Here is a 14888-nt window from a genome sequence, read left to right as displayed (position 1 = left end):
CACAATCCTTCAAAGTTACCCCTAGAGCCCTGAGAAGATAATGATGAATCCTTTGGGTACCCCAACCTAAGGCTGCTACAGGCAGAAAACACAAAGTATATCTAATTTGCCTAGAGGCAAAGTCTGGATCTAGAAAAATCTCAGCAACTAGAATAATGAGTTGAGTCAAGCTACATGGGATTTAACTTAGATAGATGTGAAGTTGTATGCTAAAGTCCAAAAAGTCAACTTCACAAATACATGACAGGGAGGCATGACTAGGCAAAATTTCATGTGAAAAGGGGTTTTAGTAAATTGCAACCTCAATGAATGCCAACTATGTGATGTGGCAATTAAAAAAAAAAAAGCTAATACTGTCCTAAGTTTCATTGAGAAAGAGATAGTGTTCAGAATGAGGAAGGCAATATTTTTTTTGTTGTGGCAATTCCTTTTGTGGCAATATTTGTTTAGGTCACAAGTGGAGTATCATGTTTTGTTCTGGTTATCCCACACAATCAACTGGGAGTATATCTATAACAGGTCAACTAAGAGAGAATTGGAGTATATACTATGGTAGAATTGGATGAAGGAAATGGGTGTGTTTAGAGTGGAGAAAACACTTAGGGGACATATGATAGCTTTCTTCAAGTATTTGGAAGATTTCATTTAAAAGAAGAATAATACTTCTTAAGTCTGATCCCAGAGGGCAGAAATAGGAGCAATGATGGGTAGAAGGTGGAGAAAGATTTAGAATCAATGTAAGGGGAAAAAAACCCCAAAACTTCCCAATAATTAGAACTTTCCAAAAGCAGGAAGTAGTTATTTTTTCCTTGTTGGAGATCTTCAAGTAGTATGGATGACCACTTTCGGGGGATGTTGTTCAAGGAATTTTTGTTCAGGGATGAGCTAGACTATGTGGCCTCTGAGGTCACCTTCAGCTTTTAGGTTTTACAATCACTGGTATCGAACTCCAGACGGTTGGATACACCTTCATTCAAGCATCAGTACACAAATACCTTCCAAAGCTGATAGAGATATAGATACAAATCTGGAATCTTTTGTTTGATTTATCGGGAAAGACAATCAAGAACTAACCATAACATTTGTTTCCTGAAGAGGGTTACATAAAATAACATGCTTCCTTAAAATTAATTTCTTTCAAAACATTATATTCTATTTCATGTAATAGTGTTTTACAGAATCATATTCAACACATCAACAAAAGCAAAGGCACAGTTAATCTGTCTAATTTTTATAATTCTTCTTCATTAGCAATCATAAGAATGGAAGGGTATACATTTGTACTACAAAACTGCCGAGCGAATGATGGGCGAGTTCTACTCTGTACAGCTTTACTGCAGTGCACCCAATGCAGCAAATAGATGCAGTAGAGAAGCTGGCATTAAAATCATTTCTTTCCAGAGCAGCAGTATTCTCTTCCAGCTGAGACCAAGACGGAGATTTTCCTTCATCTGCAAAATTTACATTACAATTTAATATCAATTCCTTTTAGTAGTAACAAGGAAATGTATTTACTCCAGGAAACAGAAGAGCCATTTTGGAAACCATAGATAGTTATATTGATCTTTTGCCACTACCTAATAACCAAAGGAGTGACATTATTCATGTTAGTGACTATATTAAACAAATAGTCGGTTAATTTACTGGGCATGTGGTTTGAGATGAAAATGAGGTTCATTTTGAAAGTAGAAAATGGCTATAAAATCATCTGGGAAAAATACACTCTGCACAAAACATTACTTGACTTATGGAACAAAGGTATAACCAAAGCGTCAAATTTACAGGTTTTATCTGGGTTTTAGGAGGGTAATAAGTACTGGTAGGTGTTGTATTTCTAAATTTTTCACATGCTAAATCATGTTAATCTTTTTGCAATTTAAATAACACTAGTGTCAATTCCTCTGGTTGTGAAATCAAATTCTAGATGGCCAGCACATAAAACTCAATCCCCAGTTCCATAATGTTGTTGCTGCAAATCTGTTGGTTACTATTTGCATATTCTTCATAATGATCCATGGCACATGGATAAATAAAAATTCTAAGCTCCAATCAATCACATAATCATCAACATTTATTGAAAACTTATCATATGCTTTTGCACTGCCCTCAATGTGGCACATACAGTACAATATTAGACTTATCAAACAATTTTAGCATCTAATCAATCCCATTGAGTTGGACTATATTGCAACAACTAGGAATATTAAGATTAAAATGTTTAAAACTGCTACCACCCAAGAAACAGAGGTTTTTCCTCTATGGTACCATAGAGCTCTAGGTCTTTTCCTTCTAGGTCTCTCAGGGCTCTAGTCTTTTCCTTCTTCATTTTTTTGGTGATAGCTTTCATTCACAAAATGAGCTGGAGAAGGAAATGCAAACCACTCCAGTATCTTTGCCAAGAAAGTCCCAAATGGTATCATGAAGAGTTGGATATGACTTAACAACTGAACAATAACAAAAACATGCCAGGCGCTTTACAGATATCTCATTTGATGCTCATGACAACCCTGGGAGGTAGGTATTATTATTACAGATGAAGAAACCAAAGCAGAAAGAAATAAAGTGACTTAAATGATAGGGTCACACAGTGTCACATGAGACTTGAACTCAGGTCTTCCTGAGGCTTAATACTTTATCCACTGCACCACTTAGCTACCTCCTTCCAGGTGGTGGGAACAGCATGATCCAAACCACAAAGGTAAGAATGAGCATGGGTTTTGAGAGAGAAGAGCTGCCTGAGTAAAATGGAGGGTTTGCACTGGTTCTATGAATAGGATGGAGCCAGGTTACAAGGACAATGGAAGCCAGGCTTACGTATTTAGATCTAAGGCAATAAACAATAGATATTTTAGCCAAGGGGGTGATATTATGGAAGTGGTATTTAGGCTACATTAATGATATTTGGTGGTAGGGAAGGCTACAATCAGGGAGACCAGCTAGGAAGCCAATTAAATAGTTCAAGTTTGGTGGGTGGTGAGGGCCTAGATTAGAGAATGTATTAGAAGGGAAAGATAGGCAGGATAGATATTGTAAATTGAGAACTGAAACTTTATGAAGTTATTATCTTTTAATTATTATTTAGAATTTCCTTTACTGCTGAATATTCACTACCTGATAACATAAAATTTTGGTGTTATTAACTATTATATATTTTATTATAGAAACAGACTCCTTTTGTATCTGAGGAAAATGCTTACAGGTCAGAGTTAGAAAGAACATGAAGAGGTAATTTGTTCCAAGTCCTTACCTCTAGAATAGTCAACAGCTAGATTTCCATTCAGTTCAGTGTAACAAGGTTCTGAGGTAGGTATAAGGGATGCAAAAATTTAAAGGAACCAGCTCTTGTCTTTAGACAGCTTACTTTCTACTGGTAGGGGTCAAGTGGGACACAAGTGAGTAAATAACAAAGAAATACAAAATAATTTCAAGAGGTAGGGCACACTAAAACATGAGCAATCAGGAAAGGTCTCATGTAGCAAGTGGTACTGGAGCTGTGCTTTGAAGGATGATAAGGATTCCAAGAGGTGAAGATAGAAAGAGAATACAACCTTGTACAATAGCACAGAAAGATATAATGTCTTGTATGAGGAATAGCTAGTAGACCATTTTGGCTTAAAACATTTAGGGCAAAAGGCAACTAATTAAGTCAATCAATCAATATACATTTTATTAAGCACCTACTATGTTTCAAGTACTATGCTAAGCCCTGGGGATACAAGAGAAGGCAAAAGACAGTCTCTGCCCTCAAGAAGTTTACAGTCTTCCCCAATTGTCAATGGTTAAAGAACATGAACAGGCAGTTCTCAGATGAAGAAATTAAAGTCATCTATAGTCATATGAAAAATGCTCTAAATCACTATTTACTAGAGAAATGCTAATCAAAACAACTCTGAGGTACCACATCACACCTATCAGATTGGCCAACATGACAAAACAGGAAAATGATGAATGCTGGAGAAGATGTGGGAAAATTGGAACACTAATGCATTGTTGGTAGAGTTATGAACTGATCCAACCATTTTGGAGAGCAATTTGGAACTATGCCCAAAGGGCTATAAAAATGTGCATACCCTTTGACCCAGAAATACAACTTCTAGGGCTGTATCCCAAAGAGATCCCAAAGGACCCACATGTACAAAAAAATTTATAGCAGCTCTTTCTGTGGGCGCAAAGAATTGGAAATAGAGGGGATGCCCATCAATTGGGGAATGGCTGAACAAGTTGTGTTATGAATGTAATGGAATACTATTGTGCTATAAGAAATGATGAGCAGGCAGACTTAAGAAAAACCTGGAAAGACTTGTATGGACTGATGCTGAATGAAGTGAGCAGAACCAGGAGAACATTGTACACAGTAACAGCCATGTTGTGTGATGACTAGCTTTGCTAGACTTAGCTCTTCTCCCCAATGCAAGCATCTATGACATCTTCAAAGGTCTCATGATGGAAAACACTATCCACATGCAAAGAAAAAACTATGGAGTTTGAATGCAGATCAAAGCACACTATTTTCTATTTTTTTTATTCTGTTTTGTTTTGTTTCCTCTTTCTGGTGGTTCCTCCTATTGGTTCTAATTGTTCTTTACAGCATCACGAATGTGAAAATATGTTTAATAGGAATGTAAATGTAGAGCCTGTATCAAATTGTGCACCATCTTGAGGAGGGAGTGGGGGAGAGAGGAGGAGAAAAATTTAAAACTTAAAAGCTTATGGAAGTGATTGTTGAAAACTAAAAATAAATTAATAAAACATTGCAATTAAGTCCGTGGGAACTGAGATGATCACCAGATAAAGTAGTGTAGAAGGAGAAAGAAGTCAGAACAGACAGGACAGAACCCTGAGGGACACCTACAGCTGTTCCTGTGGTTAGAAGATATGACCTAAGGTGGCAGCCTTACAATGCAATGTTTCTCCAAAAAGAAAAGAACAGAAGACATAGATATTGAAGAACTTTCAAAAGGTACCAGAACAAAATTCCTCATTTATTTATAGTTAAAGTTGTAATAAAAAACTGATTTCTTCCTCTCTCAAATCTGCTATAACCTGATTTATGTATCATTTAAATACAATATAGCAGGAAATATTATTTAAAATAATTTTGAGTACATTTATTGTGCTTACACATTTTTTGATTTTGCACCTTTGAAACAATGAGGTGCTTCCATTTTGCACTGTGTGCTTTAAAGGGGTGGATTTTGTCCTTTGTTTTTTTGTAATATCTAAATATAATTTTTAAAATTGTGATAGGAAAAAAAAGAAGACATGATCTAGATGAAGATGAAGCCAAAGAAAGATTGGTCAGATAGGTAGGAGGAGAACCAGGAGAGAGTGATGTCCTGAAAATTAGAGAGAAGAAAGTATCAAGGAAGAGAAGTTGATCAATAATGTCAATAGCTTCAAAGAGGTCATGTAGAATGAGGAACAAGAAAAGGCAACTAAAGGATTACAGGTTTAACATCTCTAGCATTACAAATTTCATCTTTTACAGCTACATGACACAGTGGATAGAGTGGTGGGCCTGGAATTAGGAAGAATAGAGTTGAAATCCAACTTCAGAAACTTACTAACTGTGTGACCCTAAGCAAGTCACTTAACCTCCCTCTACCTTGATTTCCTCAACTGTTAAATGGGGATAATAACAGCAGCTACCTTGCAGGGCTGTTATGAGGACCAAATGAGATAACATTTGTAAAGTGCTTAGCACAGAGATAAATGCTTAGTCCCTCCTTCCTCTCCTCCTTTGGAGAATCTATCATTCTCTGAGTCAAGAGTATTTTTTAATTCTTAGTACTACAATGGATGAATTCATTTCCAATAAGTGATTATGTTTTATCCCATGAATATCTCACTGATTATCTGTAAGTAAAAAAAAATTCTTGAGTAGCTCGTGTGTATTGCCCATTGACAATATTTGGAGGTGGATGACAATGAGTCGCCTGGCATTCTTCAAAGTGCCATTCATATGTAAACCTTAATATAGTAGGCAAGCTCCATGAGGCTAAAGACTGCTTCATTTTTGACTTTATTTCCTATAAGCCTAGCATGGAAACTGGCGCCTACCTCTCAGAGTTATTGTGAAGATGAGACAATATTTGTGGAACAATTTGCAAATCTTACAGCACTATATAAGTGCTAGCTGTAATAACTCATAAATGTTAGTTATTATTCTTGTTATTAATCTGCCTTTTTAAGCCTTTCTTGTAATTTTCTGACTCTAATCTCCTGTGGGGTAAGAAACCAATACTTGTGTTTTTTTTTTAATTGAAATGAGCACATATTTAGTATCAATAAAGACCTGGATTTAGTATTGTCCAAATAATTAATTTTGGCCATTTGCAAACCTAAATTCAAAACTGGTTATTGGGATTACTCTAAAACTAAGCAACTAAGTCTCTCTTGAAATTTCATTGATATTTAAATGTATGTTCATCAAAAAATAAAAACAAAAGCAAAAATAACCTGGATTCGGGTTAAATAGGGGCTTCCATATTGATGAGTTGTTGGTATGGTGAGCTTTTGTTCAAAATCTAATGTTGGAGTTAAATTCATTATTCAGTTTATTTGTAATTTCTAGTAAGAAAAAAATATTCTAAAATCAGCATTCAAGAAGAATACTACATTCTAAGGCTTAATAGGAAGGTATGGTTTCTGAAAAATGTAAACATTGTGGCTTAGAAATAATTTATGTTCCTTGAAGTTGTGTAAAGGAATGTCTTGCTCTTCTTTCCCTTAAGTTATCAGATATAAAATAATACAATGGCTATCATACAGTAGGCACTTAATAATATTTGTTGGATTAAATTGAATTGGAGAGCTGATATAACTATGCAATAAAGTGAGCTGGACATTAGTTTGAAAGTTGAGACTTTTTTTTTAAACAATCAGACTAATTATCAACCTGTTTTTAAATAATTTATTCTTATGTAAGCCCTTTAACCTGCAAATTTATAGACCTCTTTAAATTTTCCCCCTATAATTTCCTAGTCAAGGAAAACAGAATTTCAGACTAAAGCAATAGTTGTTAGCACTTCCTTTGCCTTTGTGTTATGTTGCATGTAATGACTTTCAACTTTGCCCCTCACCCCCACCTCAAAGCAATAGAGCTGCTATTGTTCTTATGCAGGGATTGGAAAACTGTTTGGTTTCCACCCATGGGAATGCCAAATAGCAAGTGTTTATCTTGAAGAATTCTAGTAGGGTCTTAATAGTGTAAAATATCTGAGTCTACCATTTGCTATGAAATAGTAGGGGAGTTATATATAGTAGTTCAAGTAGGAAGTTAGACATACCCAAATTCAGTTTGGCTGTTGCAGATATAACCTATCCAAATTCTAAGAAGGGTCTCAAGTTGGATTAAAAATAATGAAGCTGATAGGCATCATACAAGCACCATTACTAAGTTTGGAAATTTTTTTTCTAAAACTATGAACAAAATAATTTGTATGTTTAAATGAATATGTTGTTTTTTTAAAATCACTTTTTTATTAAGATTCTAGAATTTTCCCCTATACTTGGGGATCTAACTAGAAGATATAGAGGAAACACTCTAACTTGACCCTAATTGAATCTTCAACAAACATTAAGTACCTCATACCTGTGAGGCATACGAAAGGTATAAATTACTATGTCATAACTAAAATAAATAAAAAAGGTAAAATTTTAAGTTATGTTTAAGTGCTTTGGGAGAATTGTAGCCTATTAGAGGCCTCAGTTTCCTTCTCTGTAAAATAAGATTTTGGAATAGATAAGTTTTAAAATGAGATCTAAATCCTAGGGTCTGTGATCTACATATCTATATTACATGTTAGAGACTTAAAAATTCATATATCACATAACTCACTCTGGGAGGTATACCCAAACATGTAATTATTCATAACGAAACACATCTGAGTAGCATTGAAAAGCAAAAGAATCAAGGGAAATGATTGAAACTTCTCTTTTATAAATACATTTGAAAGCTGAAAGCCTTTCATCTCGCAGGATATTGCATCTATATATCATTTCACAAAGTTTCAAAAAAAATCATGGATAGTGACTACTATCCATGATTCAAAGTTTCTGTTCAATATAATTATGATTTTTAAATAAGTGAAGCAGTTTCCAGAAATATTTCCACTAAGGTTAAAATTATACTTATGAAAATTAGTCATATAGTTAAATTGCTTTTAAGTATGGGTGGGTAATTCAACCTTAAAAAGCATATTAGAAAACAAAAATTTAAGTGTAAAGAAAAATACATAAAAATATAGAAGTTAAATTTGTTAATACCAATTTTGTGTTGAGACAACTCAAATGGATTCAACATTTTAATCTCACAGTTTATTAACTCAGAATTTCTTTGTCTTTCAATATTTCTACTTGAATATTAAAATGCCATTTAAAAAAGCTAATATCCATTCTGTGACTTCTTAGTGACTTCTTGGATATTTATAAAAATAATAACCTTTTCTGCATATCTGTGTGTCCTTTTCATTATCTCTATATGTATATCATGTGTGAATATATCAGCGTTTATTGTACTGTTCTTTTTTTCTCTTTGGGTGCTCTCTTTTTTCTGTTATGCTATTTTTCTTCATGATTCTGCAGTTATGTGTTTGCCTTTCCTTTTCTGTTTTACCCTTTTGTCTTGTCTTCTTTTCCTCTTCCCCATTGATTAATTAGTTATAATATAAAATTGAAATATACTGTTATTATTTATACATTGGTTGATGAATCCTATAGCCCTTGTTCCTCACTTAAGAGGAAGGGACCATTGTGTATTTTAATTAAGTTGATTTTTACTAATATGACACTTTATTTTTGTTCACTGAATCAATCAGTGGCTCAAAGCAGAAAAAAACGATTCCCACTTCTGGCCTCGCTCTGAAATAAAACTGGCCACCTCCCCTGACCATGGTGATTAAATTTTGTAGCAAAAAGTTCCTACTAAAAAGCACAACACTAACTTAGTTATCAATAATAACTCAGTGTTGTATATCAATAATAAAAAGACACATACCAGAAATTCAGATAATTTCTCATTTTATTCTTACATGTTTCAGGTACACCTACTAAAGGGACAATGAATGCAACATACCCACTTATGTCTTGATTGTTTTTAGAACATCATAATGCAAGGAGTTTTTCTAAGAAAGCACAGCATAGATTGCCTAAAGTGAATGGTTCTGCTGGGTCCCATCCAGAGAAGATACAGACTACTCTGTTCTCACCTGTGCACACCAAAAAAGTAGGAAATATCTGCATACCAGATATTAGACTTTATATATATATATATATATATATATATATATATATATATATTTCCCTTAAAGAAGCTAGTTATTAATTCTATCACTATGGAAAGACTTATTCTTATTAATTCTCACTTTTTAGGACATTAAGTCAGTTTGGAGGTAAGAATGTTAAACTTAATATTACTTATGCTAACTTAATTTTGTGTCTATGATGACTCTTCTTGCACAGTGGGAAGTATTTAAAAATGTTTTTAACTTTAAAATACTGTATGGTTACATTAAGTTGAATCCTGGCTGTTACATCATTGAAATATGTAAGATATGTTAAATAACTCATTTATTTTCCCCAGTAGTTTCCCTTTGACAAAAGAATCATAATTAGAATTAAGGAATAGATAAATTTCAACTCTTTGAAGAGACAGCTTCCAAGTATACTTCCAAATATGCTTATGATTAGAATCACTACTCAGTGAACTCTAGACCTCCAGTGCAAAAACACTGTGTGATACCTGCTCATATACTGAATTTCACCTGAAAGATATTAAACTTGAACAAATGCAATAATTTGAAGCTTTCTATAATTTTCCATTTTATTTCAGGAAGCACATTGTACTAACTATAAGTTGAACTGAAGCTATTATTTGATAATTTTTATCAGTGTACAAGATTTAGGTATAACTCAATACATTCCTTCAAAAGTTATCATGGAGTGGATAGAGCACCAGCCCTGAAGTCATGAGTTCAAATCCAGCCTCAGACCCAACACTTGACACATACTAGCTGTGTGACCTTGGGCAAGTCACTTAACCCCGATTACCTCACTAAAAAAAAAAAGTTATCATGGAACAGAAAAGCAAATAGACATTCATTGAATGCCAAGGCACTGAGATGAAATGCTGATCTCAGTGTATTTGTTAATTGCTCTTCCCTGCTGGGAACAGCAGCCAGTGCTCAACCTTTAGTCAAGAATGGCAAACACAAATGAAATATACAGTCTGTTTGTGTGAAATCTAGTATAATGACAATGTAAACTATTTGAAAGTCACTTCATTTCTCTGCACCTGTTTCCTCATCTGTAAAATAAGGAGGTTGTACTAGATGACCTCTATGGTTCCTTCTAGTTATATGTTTCTAATCCAGTTTAATTTAGTTTTTAAGGGTTACTTATTGGTAATCTTCAGAATAATTTGGTGACTATATAAGAAGAAACCTTCATTAACACATACTGATAAACTTGAAATAAATTTATCAATCGAAGGAATAGTAAGTATTTACATATCCTCCATTAAAGGTGATATTTCTTTATTAATTACATTAATAGTTCACTTACTTATTTTTTAATTTCTCAATAAAAACTCACCTGGCTGTCCTGGCAACACTTCAAAATTGCCATATCTAAACTAAAATTATCATTTTTCCTCAAAATCTCTTCTTGACTTCAATGTTTCTATCATTGTTACCATTATTCCCCAAGTCACCCTTTCCCTCATAAAACCTTAATGTTATCTTTAATTCCCTCCTCCTCCTCTCCTCCCATATCTGATCAGTCATCTAGTCCAAAAGATCCTCAAATCAATCTCCTCCTAGTCCTAGCTCTATTCCCATTGCCACCACTTAAATACAGGCTTCCATTAACATCTTGGTCTACTGCAATGACTTCCTAATGGAATTCTCCACCTTCGGTCGCTCTCCCATATAATCTGTCCTTCATAATACCATCTGATCAATCTTCCTTATACACATATCTGATTGTTTTATTCCTTTGCTTCAAACCCTTCAAAGGCTCATTGTTATGATTAGAGTAATATCCATACATCTTACTTGGGATTCAAGGTCCTCTGTAATCTGAAACCTTTTTATATTTTCAGTCTATTTCATCCTACTCTTCATATTCAGCCAAAGTGAACTACATGGATAGCTTTTGTAAACTTCTAGCTCTTTGCTACTTCTGCTATGTTGCTCACACCACTCTCTGTACCTCTCAATTTAAATAAGGAAACTGAGATTTATGCAGCACATAAGTAAAAGAAGCTCAAAATTGAGCCATAAAAACGTGTTCATTCATTGATTCAACAACTATTTATTATCAAGAATCCATTGTTTTCTGTCTAGAAAGCACTATTGTAAGCAATGAGGAGAATACTAAGTCCATATGGAATTCCTATTGGGAGGAAGATAAGTCAGATAATGAATACAAAAACATGCAATATTATTAAATAAATATGCAATAAGTATATTGTAGAATAGAATAAGAGCACAAGTGACACAGCGGTAAGAAGAAAAAAAATAATTTTAATGGAAGTGGGTCAAGGAAGACTTCCCGAAAGAGGTGTCATTTGAATTGGGTTTTGAAGACTAGATAGGATTTCAAAAGCAGAGATGAGGTGCAGGAAGGGTATTCCAGGCATAGAGAGTGGTATGCACAAAATAGCAGAAGTAGCTACTTCTAATACTAAAAGTTCTAATACTTCTAGTACTAAAAGTTTACAAAAGTTATCCAGGTAGTTCAGTTTGACTGCATGTGCAGAGTAGGATGAAATAGGCTGAAAACAAGAATGTTCCATATTATAGAAGGCCTTGAATCTCAAGTAAGGAGTGTGGATATTATTCTAAAAGATCACAGTTTCATATGAAACAAGCAGATTTTTAAAAATTGAGATATCTGTTGTTATACCTAAGAAGTATACCAAAGACATTTTTATACTATTCCTTCTTGAATAATCATAATTCCCATTTATATCGCATTTTAAGATGACAACAATGCTTTCCACAAAGTCCTTTGAGGTGGAAAGCGCAAGTATTAGTAACATTAATTTTTATAGGAGAGGAAATAGAGAATTAGATGAGTGTATATATCATAGTGAGAACTTAGTCAGAGTTGCACAACCATCAAGTGCTATAAACAGGACTGGAATCACCTTCTGACTACAAAAGTAACCCTCTTCCTACTATTCTATGATATATCTTTTAGTTTCACATAACAATAATGGTGCTAACTGGTAGGGATTATTGCATCCAATTTATAACTTTTTTTCTTTCGGAATCCTATGATTCTTCCAGGTACCTGTTTCAGGATTGCTATACCTTTTACTTATTAATACTGGTACCTATTTCAATGCTACGTTATATACTAGTGTACAGATGCCTTATTGTATGAAACCTCCATATCAGTGAGATCACAGATCCATCAGAGTATTGAAGTCATAATAGTTCTACATACAGTGCCTCCTTTTATTAGTTTTAATGATGATTACTAGCAATGTTAGACAGTTGAGTCTAGGCATAAACCTGTGAAGGATGGTTCAGTATTTCAAGAAAGAATCTAATTGCAATACTGGTATTGTATAAATAACATAGCTGGGTTTTATTTGTTTTGTTTTACAGATTAAAGAATGTTGAGGCAGAGTAGTCATGCTATTTGTTAAAGGTACTACAGAAGGACCGACTGAGTAGATGAATGGATGAATGACAAAAAACATTTAGTAAGTAGTACTATTTTCAGAGCACTGTGGTAATCACTGGGGATAACATGATAACAGAAATTAGTAATGGTAGTTGATTAGGGGTATAACCACTGGATAGTACTTTGACCACAGGTTCATATATTGCTACTTCTTATGGGACCCAAGGAAAGGGACAAGGTTGTAATGGCCACAAGTGTAGATTTCTCTCCCTTTCCCTTCCCCTTCCCCCTCCTCCTGCTACATATACTACTCTATTTTGGTGGGGTTTTTTTGTTTTAACACGTATTTATATATCAGATCCTAACAATCAGAGCATGCACTCATTATTAATTTAACAAATAGTCTAATGCAAGATCATTCCAGATAGCTTTCTATAGCATTCAGTTTCATCATGAATAATTCTGAATATAAAATTTGGGTCTGGGAAATATTTTTTTTCATACCTTATTTGAAGTAAACTTAAAAAAAAACTCACTGTTTCAGAGCACTGAGAGATACATTTTGATTAGTGAGAAGTTGATATATTAGATGCTGTCTCTAGTAGAGATAAATTAAATGAGATAATATTTGTGAAACACAATACAGTGTGTGGCACATAGTAGGTGCTATATAAATGCATATTCCCTTTCTTCTCTTTGCCTTCTCTCGCTAATAGAAGCCAAGCAAATATTAATGAACCTTGAGCTCAAATGGTAATTCTGCACTAGATTTCAACATGATCAGATTCTCGTGCTTTCTGATATTTTAGAAGAGAGATTTTATTTGAGGCAGCATGGCAGAGGGAAGAATCCACTGAACTGAGTCCTGAGCACTGAGTTCCAGTTTTAGTGCTGTCCAAGCAAATGAAGTGTCTCAACCACAAGACATGATACAATTGACTGGGTAAGGTTTGGGACAGTAAGTTAGTCAATCAATAAACATTTATTAAGTACCAGAAATTGTTCTAATCCTGGGGATACAAAGAAAGATAAAAGCTAGTAAAGGTAAAAGTTCTATATGTTTGCACCCCTAAGAGTATGGTCATGCCCATTGACCCACTGCTAACCATTATTAATTTACAGTTGCTAGAGCTACCATCAAGATGACTGGCTGGTCTGGTTTAGGAGATAAGACTTGTCCTAAGTGCCACCCCTTCAAAGCAACTTACAAATAAGAGTTGGGGAAAAATCAAGGCCTTTTTATCTTTTTGCTCTTTCCCCTTTCATATTATAATGGAAAATCAGGCTTATAATTTGGAAGAAGGAGGCCTATGGAGGACATTGTGTCCCTCCCATTCCCTGCCTGAGAATGAATAGTGTAGGGGGGAGCATTTTGATTTCCTATGCAGTACAATCCAGGAGTCCAGCTTTCTAGTTAGAGAAGGAAGATTTCCTGACTAGTATCACCCCTGGGATTATTTTACAGGTGACCTCAAGTTGTCAATTTGCCAAATTTGAGAGTTTGGGTATTGGCTATTCTAGAGAGAGGAACATTCCTCTCTCTAGAACATCATTCTTCTTAAAGAAAGAAAAGGGTCATCCCCATTGGTCCTTGCTGGCAGTCTTTTTGAAAAGCAAAGCCATAAAAAGGGAGAGAAACAAGAAAGAAGGGAGGGAGGAAAGAAACATTTATTAAACACCTACTATATTCCAGGTACTGTGCTGAACACTTTCTAAATATTCTCTCATTTGATCCTTACAACAGCCCTGGGAAATAGGTACTATGATTATCTCAATTTTATAAGTTGAAAACACTGAAGCAGACCAGAGGTTAAGTAACTTGCCCTGGGGCACACAACTAGTAAGTGTTTGAGGCCACATTTGAACTTAGGTCTTTCTGACTCTAGAACCAGCATTCTACCCACTGTACCAGCCAGATCCAAGAGATCTAGATTTTGCCATCTCCCATGATTAGAATGAGTTATTTAGACAGTACCAGTCTCATGGGAAAGTACATTACCCATTAAGAAGTCACTGAAATATGTTTAAAGTCATTGAAGTCATTGAAATATGTAGAAGTCTAAACCATAGGATGATACCATGAGTCTTAGAGGGTTGGAAGAAGGAGGGTATAGAGAGGTACATGTGGGAAAGAGATTTGCTAGAATGCCAATTGTCTTGATAGTAAACCTACATTCTATTCCTTTACAAGGGAATTTTATTGGCTGTTTGAGAAACTTATGTATTTGCATATGTTTATGGATTCTTTTGAG

At 34.5% G+C, this 14888-nt stretch overlaps 1 long non-coding RNA gene across 1 annotated transcript in view; it reads right to left on the bottom strand.

The window, feature by feature from the left end:
* Positions 1 to 1214: 1214 nt before the first annotated feature.
* The window catches only part of LOC114045660, a 34230-nt gene continuing 20556 nt past the window's right edge, over positions 1215 to 14888 (bottom strand). The window contains exon 3 of the long non-coding RNA XR_003569415.1: positions 1215 to 1451. This is a non-coding gene — a long non-coding RNA (uncharacterized LOC114045660). The remainder of the gene's footprint in view (positions 1452 to 14888) is intronic.

The sequence above is a fragment of the Vombatus ursinus genome, unplaced genomic scaffold (assembly GCF_900497805.2).
Source record: "Vombatus ursinus unplaced genomic scaffold, bare-nosed wombat genome assembly UNPS02014779.1, whole genome shotgun sequence".
Classification (NCBI taxonomy): Eukaryota; Metazoa; Chordata; class Mammalia; order Diprotodontia; family Vombatidae; genus Vombatus; species Vombatus ursinus.
This window is presented reverse-complemented; position numbering and strand designations above follow the sequence as displayed.